A 9,489-nucleotide genomic window follows, 5' to 3' on the forward strand; every position below is an offset into this window, starting at 1 on the left:
TAATAATATCAAAGATCAATGTCAGCTTCAGACATTAGACTTGAACAACAACAAGATTGAAGGGGATCTTCCAATGACACTTACCAAGTGCTTGCAGCTTGATTTCCTTGACTTCGGGAATAATCACATGGTAGGTACTTTTCCATCATGGCTAGGGAAGCTCCCCGGACTCCGTATCCTCATCTTGAGATCCAACAGATTCTATGGCCCCATGGGTGGTGATCTTCACGGAGATGACAAATATGGAGAAGCCTTCTCTACCTTGCAGATTCTTGATCTTGCCTCGAACAATTTCTCTGGCAATTTAAGTCCAAAATTGTTTGTGGGGTTGAAATCAATGATGGCAGAGTACAACACCACAGGAGAAATTGTCGGTGCTTTCAACAGGACAAAATATCAAGATATTTTGGCGATAACATATAAAAGTGTCTATAGGACATTCGATAAGATCTTGACAACTTTGACGTTAATTGACCTGTCAGATAATGCATTTGATGGTACCATTCCTGAATCGCTTGGGTGGCTTATTTCACTACTTGTACTAAACATGTTAGGGAATTTTTTTTCGAAATGGGGATTAGAACCCCGGCTTCTGCATCATGATGATGCACACGGCCTTTTATTAAAAAGTTACGAGTACAAAGTTTTAAAACATCACAAGCATCGCCTAGGATTGATACAAGAATCAACCAGCGAAAGAAACAAAGCAAAATAAGAGTACACATCAATGTAGTCGCCTAGTGTGTCGCCAACCAGCCTGGCACAAGATATCCTGAGCGACCATCTGAAGCCGTGTGCAGCCAGTAGCCATAGCATCCCGCTGCTCTTCTGGTGACAGCAGAGCCCACAACTGAACCCAATGTGCCACCATATGGATAACCTGCAAAAAGTGAAAAAATTGTTTTTTGTTAAAAATAATATCATTCCTCGCCCTCCATATAGACCAACATAAGGCAGACACCCCAATACGGATGGATGCCTTAGATTGTCTATCAACTCCATTTAACCAATTACCAAACAGATTCGTAATATTGGTAGGAGGTGGAAGATCAAAAGTGAAATTGACTGTACGCCAAATTATTTTAGCTAAAGGACAAGTTATGAAGAGGTGTTCAATAGTCTCCTGCTCTCCACAAAAAACACATTTCGTACACCCATTCCAACGACGTTTAGCTAAATTATCTTTAGTAAGCAAAACCTTATTATTTAGAAACCACATAAATATTTTTATCTTAAGTGGGACTTTAACTTTGCATAGGTATTTTCTCAAGAAAGGGGTGTGGTCATTCATAAGATCTTCATACATAGATTTGACTGTAAACAAGCCATTGGTTGATAACTTCCACACAAATCTATCGTTTTCCTCATTTAGATTAACCATCATAAGTTTTTGACATAACTGTAACCACAAAGTCCATTTGTTACCCACCAACAGCCTCCTAAAACTAATATTCAGAGGTGTTTAAGCTAACACGTGGGCTACCGTTACATTCTTGTGATGCACAATATTATATAAAGATGGATATTGCTGGGCTAGTGGTACTTTTCCTAACCAAGTATCTTCCCAAAAACGAGTATTTGCTCCATTACCAACTTTGAAAAAACTTCTACTAAATAAATCATTCTTAACCCCCATCAATTCCTTCCAAAAAGGAGAGTCAGTAGGCTTAGTTGTGACCTCAGATAAGGTTCTTTGTCTTAGGTATTTATTATGTAGCAGTTCTTGCCACACCCCGTCCTTATTAAGAAGTTTATAAAGCCACTTACTCAATAAACATCTATTTTTGAGTTCAAGAACCTCAATCCCTAATCCCCCTTGATCTTTGGGTCGGCAGACAATATTCCATTTTGTAAGTCTATATTTTCTCTTTTTTTCATCGGACTGCCAAAAAAATCTCGACCTATAGAAGTCCAGTCTTTTCCTTACCCCAACAGGTATCTCTAGAAAGGACAATATAAACATAGGTAAGCTTGTTAAAACTGAATTGATAAGAACACGTCTATCCCCATAGGATAGTAATTTGCCTTTCCAGCATCCCAATTTGCTTTCAAAACGAGTCTCCACTGGATACCAATCAGAATTTCTGAGTTTTCTATAATAAATAGGAATACCTAAGTACCAAAAAGGTAAAGAGCCAGCATCGCATCCAAAAATTTGCCTCTACTGATCAACCTCATCTTTTGCCTTACCAAAAAAAAATCTCACTTTTGTGAAAATTTATTTTAAGTCCTGAGAGCTCTTCAAACAGGCATAAAATTAGTTTCATATTAACCGGTTTTAAGAGGTCGTGCTCCAAAAAAAGGATTGTATCATCAGCATATTGTAATATAGAGATGCCACCCTCAACCAGATGAGGAATAAGCCCCCCAACTTGACCATCACTCTTCGCTCATTCAATAATGATGGCTAGCATATCAACTACAATATTAAAGAGCATTGGAGACAATGGATCTCCTTGCCTCAAACCTTTTTTTGTCTGAAAATAATGACCAATGTCATCATTTACCTTTACACCTACACTCCCCCCTTGAATAAACTGTTGAACCATTGTACACCATTCTGGAGCAAATCCCTTCATTCTTAAAGTCTGTTGTAAGAAGGGCCATTTTACTTTATCATACGCCTTTTCAAAATCAGTTTTGAATAAAACCCCATCCATTTTCTTACTATGTAACTCATGAATAGTTTCATGCAGAATGACCACCCCTTCCAATATATTTCTCCCTGGCATAAAAGCCGATTGTGTTGGCTTTATAACTCTTGGGGAAATCCCCGTTATACGATTTGTACCCGCTTTAGTAAAAAAATTGAAGCACACATTTAATAAACAAATTGGTCTATATTGCTGAATCTGAACAACATCCTCTTTCTTAGGTAATAATGTGATAACGCCAAAATTCAGTTTGAAAAGAGGCAAATCCCCATTACTGAACTGATTAAACAGCGCCATCAAGTCCTCCTTTATTACCACCCAAATTTTTTGATAAAACTCCGCCGGGAAACCGTCAGGCCCGGGAGCTTTATTATGTTCCATCTGTGAGATTGCCTCATGAATCTCTTCCTCAGAAAAAGGAGCTGTCAAGATCTCATTCTCAACATCTGAGATCTGAGGAATGTCCTGCATCTCCTCCTCTACTAACAAAATATTATTTGACGCCGGTTCCCCAAACAATTTCTTATAGAATTCAGTAATATAGACCTTGAGATTATCTTCACCAACAATAGTGCCTTCTTGTTGTTCTAACTGAAAGTTTTTCTTTTTTCGATGCTTACCATTTGCAATCAAGTGGAAGTATCTCGTATTATTCCCCCCTTCCTGAACATGTTTAACCTTCGCTCTTTGAGCCCACTTAGACTACTCTTCTCTTCTTAATTTATTTAGCTTATCATTTGCGTTTTTTAGAACTTCCCTTTTCGACAAATTCAAGTTATTTGTTTCAGCTTTCACATCTAAATGATCAATAATACCTAGTAGTCTCTCCTTCTCTTTCTTATATTTCCCACTTTGATTTTTTGCCCATCATTTCAGAAACTTTCTTATATGTCTTAGCTTATTCAACCAAACATCCATCGGATTCAAACCTACCATAACCGAATTCCACTCTTTTTCAATCATATCGAAAAAACCTTCTTGTCGCAACCAATGCAACTCAAAAGAGAATTTAGGCTTATTACATAAGTGTGCTTTCACCCCTGAATCAATAAGAATCGGTGTATGGTCAGAATCCGCCCTTGTCAATGCACGAACAGTGACTAAGGGGAATTTTTGTTCCCAAGAGATGGAAGCTAGAACTCTATCTAGCTTCTCATAAGTTGGTACTGCTCAATGACTCGCCCACGTAAACTGTCTCCCTGATAGAGTAATTTCACGCAGGTTCAAGTGCTCAATAATTGCATTAAAGATAAAAGTCCAACGAGCCTTAAAGTTATTATTGTTTTTTTCTTCGCGCTTCCGAATAATATTGAAATCACCACCTACCAACATAGGTAATGTTTCAGTCTCACATGTTCGCACTAATTTCGCTAAAAATTTAGCTTTATGTGCATCTTGGGCAGCCCCATAGATTGGCACTAAGATCCATTCGAAACCATCTCTTTTACACTTAATGTGGAGTTTGACACAAAAATCTCCAATACTCACCTTTAACACCTCAAGAGTGTCTGAATTTATTCCTACTAAAATGCCTCCAGATCGACCATGAGGTGGTAAACAGAACCAAGAGTAATTGTATCCCGCAGCAAGTTGATTCAAAAAAGGAATAGAGAAATTAGATCTTCCAGTCTCCAACAAGGCTACAAAATCTAATTTATGCCTCCTAATTGCCTCTTTGACAAAAAGATGATTAGCAGTATCCCCAAAATCACCAGGTTTCCAAGTCATACCTTTTAAATTCTGCATTATGAAAACTGTTTTTTAATTCTTCTCCTAGTACTTTTATGAATATTACTAGTATCGTAAATTTTCCTGGCTCTACTTTTCTTTGCCTTGACTACCGGCTCTAGATGTTCCAAATGATCATCTAAGTCCAGTGGGATGCCATCATCCTCAATCAAATCCTCACAGAGAGTGGAAACTTTTGACATGACAAGAGTTGAAGGACCTTCATCCTTATTCACATTCTCATCTACATTCTTTTGCAAAATCGTTAAAATTCGTTCCTGTTCTAATAACTTAATTCCTTTAATTGATTTTAACACCTCCCCTTTGGATTGACCTAATGATATTCCCAGACGATCTGCCTTATGAATAATTTCAGACTCAGGTATATTAACAATTGAGTAATTTGGAGTTAAAGGCTTACCTGCACTAGAAGCTACATCCCTCAACTATGCATTCATCATTGCCTTCTCCAACTGGGGCCTATCCACTCCAGGCTGGCCACTCAACCTCTTACTAGTCCTCACATCCAATGAGGGCTTGGGAATTCCCCCAAAAGTAATAACCTCCTCCATAGTAGGTCGAGCTGGCATATTTTGAGGTGAGCATTCAATTAGGGATAAAGAAAAATTAGAACTTGCAGTGGTTGCTGAATCCAAAGACAAAACTGGAGTCTTACCATCAGTTCTTGGATATGAGGCAATCCCCATTGAATCCTGAATTCCTATGTTGGTAAGCCCCTCTCTTGTAATCATCAACACCTCATCAGCTTGACCCACCTTAGTTTGTTCCAACGAACTAACCAATTCGGGTCCCAAAACCGAACCTGCACCATGAGAAACATCTTCAGTATTTGAAAGATTGGAAATAAAATGCTCAACATTACCCATATAAGACATATTGTTCATATTTGCAACAGGGAACATACCACTACCCACACACAAACCATGCACACCAGATCCGTCCTCTGCCACATCTGCACCATGAGCAGGAATCATTGGCACATGATTGCCATTGCTCACCGTGCCCACTTCTCGTCGGCCAGCATGCGGTACCCGGATTTTCTATGGCTCAGAAAAGGCGCCCTCGGCCAAAATCTGCTGCTCAGCATCCACAGAAGATCCGCCAGCAGCTCCCCTCTAGCACGTGGCCGACAGAGGATGGCGTGTGAGCGCTGCCATCACGCTCGCGAGACGAGGCCGCAGGCGTCAGGACGCCACCAGTAGCTGGCTGCTGCTGCTTCTTCTGTCGGGCAGCGTGCGGCGTCCCATTGGCTCTAGGTGACAGCAGCACGCCATTGTCCACCCGCTGCCTAGTGGCAGGCTCGACAGGAGCGGATCCCCAGGCGGTTGCACGGGACAAAGGCTGCACACCGGCCACCTGCTGCCCAATAGGAGACTGCATGCACCGATCCCGAGCACTGACCGGTGAGGATCCCAAGGGCGATCCCCTGGGTCTCAAATCTGCACCAGAAAACATGCCAGGTTCGTCATTTAGTGGCAAAAAATCAACATAAGATAATGGCTTGTAATTAAGCTCTTTTTTGTTCAAATTTTTTGCACAAGAAGGAGAACCTGGAGGAGTAAGTGTGACACGCATTGTCCCAATCTGAATAGCCTCTAAAGAGCAAAGTTGCTCTTGCATACCATCAACATCATTATTCATATTCGATGCCTCTTGCTCATCAGTGTTGGATGGTCCATCCAAATCATTTCCTTTGGTCTCCATGTCCATAGTATGTCCACCACTGTCTTTCGCTTCTCCATTGTGTGCATCATCATTTCCATCATTTCCATTAGTTGCATCCATCATGTTCACTTCTTGAGACTGATGAGCTACTTCCACCTCAAACGGAGTTTAAAAAACCCCCTCCTAATAAACATGTCACAATCCTCCGGGATAAGGTTACGATCCAAACATCCAATCTTGATCCTAAGCACTTTATTCTTCCGAGTATATGCCATATCCACATCCAGAGTCTTTCCAAATAAAGTTCCCACACCCCATAAGGATAGATAATCTGATCTAATATCCGATGGCAAACCTAAAACACGAACCCAAACCTCTGGTTGCATATACAAAGGATCCTCCAAAGATGACCAGAGGTCAAAGGTCAGGTGAGATTCCCTGTCTGTGCAAATATAAGCGCCAAAAAATTTCAACCTCTGAACTTCAAGCTTGCTTGGTAGCTTAACTCTGTAAATATTATCTTTGAAATGGAAAACTTCCCAATTGAACTTCTCAGAAGGTACAATCTTCTTGAGTTGCTCAATTAATTGTGGTATAGTCATAGCATCTCCATCCACAGTAACTTTGGCCAAATTTGGATTTTCAGCTTTGGCCTTGAAAGCACCACATGGAAGTTCAAAAAGCATAAGTGCCTCATTTGCATACCCATGGAGAATAGCTGTAGGCTTTGGAGCATTCAGAAGATGACAAGCTGTGGTTGCATGGTGGATGGACTCACAGATATCACAGAAGGGCATTGGACAATCATCAATATAATGTCCAGGTTGCTTACAACGAAAACAGCCCGCTTTATCCTCCTTCTTCTTCGGAGGAGGACCCTGGACCTCATTATCCTTCCCCTTTGCACCAGCTTCCTGAATAACCTGAGCCTCCTGACCTGAAACAATCGGTTGTTGAAGAGTAGCACTTGGTGCCGCAGCCGGCATGCCCCCTGTTGATCCTTAGCCATACCCTAATCTGCAACTTGAGTTACCCTCATAGCTGGCGGTTCACTAACTTTTGTAGCAGCTGTCACCGCCGCCACCACCGCCTGCACCGTCTGCTGCAACAGCTCAGCGTCAATACCATTCATTGCATTTGCATCAGTTCCAGTGGCACGAGGGCGATTCACATAACCTCCTCCTCGCCCCGTGTTCCATCGCTGCTGATTGCCCCCATATACAAACCTGTTATTATTGCTGTAATTGTTACCCCTCTGGTAGTTGCCGTTCGGACCTTCCCAACTATCATCGCCATGACCCGCACCTTTGCCTGCCGAGTTGCTGGATTCACCCTGGAAGAAGGTACGGCCACCTCCAAAACCAACGTTGGCATTGTTGCCTTGATACCCTCGCCCATGTCCGTATCCCCGGCCACCACGAACGCCACCCTGGTTGTAGCGTCCCCGTGCCGCGAAAGCTCCACGTGAATTGCCATAACCGCCGCGACCTTGGCCCATGCCGCCACGACCAGCATGGAATCCACTGCGTCCTGGGTTAAATCCTCCCCGGCCACCATCGCCATTCATCGGAACGCCTGCACGCCGCCACTGAACCACAGGAGCACCAGACTCGCAGCGTTTCCAGGCTAACCCTAGTAGATTCCAAAACGCGTGCCCAGCGACAGCGTACCCAACCTTAAAGAGACGTGGACCCTGGTCACCGTTCAATCGAGATGAACCAAGGCCTTTGCGATGTCGTACCAAATTTGGGCCAGCAAAACTCGATCTGTTGTGGACTCCAGCCCGCAACCTGACGAAGCCCACATCTGATTTTTTTGAATTTTCCTCTTTCCTCGGATCTCGGATCTTCTCGTCAGACGCCGGCGACCAACGTCTCCGGCGAACGACAGTCCAACCCTCAACATTGTCGTCGAAAAACACGTTAGGTTCCAGAACAGGTGGTGCCTTGAGGCGAGCACCATGATTGCTGCCCAACGGCAGCGAAAGCGAATGGGACGGAGACATACCTTCCGTCACAGATAGCAGCAGCGCCGCTCTGGTAGCCAACCGCTGATCATCCCGCCTTTGGATCCTCTTTCGATGCCTCCTTGCCAGCTCCATCGATCCCTCATGGAGATCAGCATCGCTTACTGGCGAGGGAGATCGGCAGAAAAAACTTACCGAACCAGCCATGTCCTCATCCTTACCTTCTTCCCCGTCTTCTTCCCCATCGTCCTCATCATCTGAAGATTGTAGCATCCAAAAGCGACTCCCAGTAAGCCACTCCGGTGCGCTAACACCCTCGCTGGCCGTCGGAACCTTCATCGGCGTTGGGGTGGCGAGATCGCCGCCCGTGTCGCCAGGTGGAGAGCCAACGGTCATATCGCCCCAGGTTTATGTCATGTCCGGGAATGCCTTCACCGGTGTTATTCCGTGAGAATTTGGTGGGATGACTCTACTAGAATCACTAGACCTGTCTCAGAACCAGATTTCTGGTGATATTCCACAGTCTCTAACAAATCTCAGTTTTCTTGGTATCTTGAAGTTGAACAATAATCTGTTGGTAGGAAGGATACCTAAGTCAGGACAATTTTCAACGTTCCAAAACAGTTCATTTGAAGGGAATCTGGGGCTGTGCGGACCACCATTGTCCAATCCATGTGGCATTTCCCCTGCTGCTCCAAGACTAGTGCAGGTGGATGATTCGTCTCGTGTTGATGTGCTCTTGTTTCTCTTCACCGGGCTTGGCTTTGGTGTCGGATCCGCAGCGGCCATTCTGGTGAGATGGTGTCGGGTCAGCGAATTGTTTGTTAAATCTGCAAGAGCTCTGTGGACCTGATCAGAGGGCTGGAGATTGTATGTACGTATATGAGTGTAAGTAATTTGCAGTCGTTCTACGCGGTGCTTTCATGTACCAAGACAACTACACCTTACCGGTAGTGTAGTGTTACTATATTGTTTGGCCTAGATATATGATCTTGTGCTTGATATACTGTGATATGTGGCCTATGATATTTGTATGAGTTCTGTGTCCATGTCACTGCTTTGGAACTCAGTGGACGTGGCCTGTACAGTCCTGGTCTGTTTTTTTTTTTTTTGAGAGTATGTACAGTCCTGGTCTAGTGGTCTTGACCCTGCAATCTTCAACCTCGCCTCGCTCCAACGCCTCGACCTTAGAATGAATTGTTTTGGCCAGTACTGCCTGCCGCGGCATGTCGAGCCCAGGAGGCCGTGTCTCCTTCGGCCCGCTTTCCGCCTCTTCTCATTCGGCCCACCGGGCGGTCATCATCTTTTTGGCCCTTCTCTCTCCCGTCTATGAGCCTCCGCCAGACGCCCATGCTGCTCTCACCGGCCATCGCTCACCGCACTTTCTCTGCCGACGCTCGGGATCAGGTGGTAGGCTTCGCCATGACAGGCGAAAGTGCCTCCGCCGGGAATTCG

The 9,489-nt window shown here is 43.9% G+C and overlaps 1 pseudogene; it reads left to right on the forward strand.

The window, feature by feature from the left end:
* The first annotated feature begins 147 nt into the window (after window positions 1-147).
* Window positions 148-8,887, forward strand: LOC127338085 (receptor like protein 27-like; annotated as a pseudogene).
* The last annotated feature ends 602 nt before the right edge of the window (window positions 8,888-9,489 follow it).

Source organism: Lolium perenne, chromosome 3 (assembly GCF_019359855.2).
Source record: "Lolium perenne isolate Kyuss_39 chromosome 3, Kyuss_2.0, whole genome shotgun sequence".
In the NCBI taxonomy this organism is placed as follows: Eukaryota; Viridiplantae; Streptophyta; class Magnoliopsida; order Poales; family Poaceae; genus Lolium; species Lolium perenne.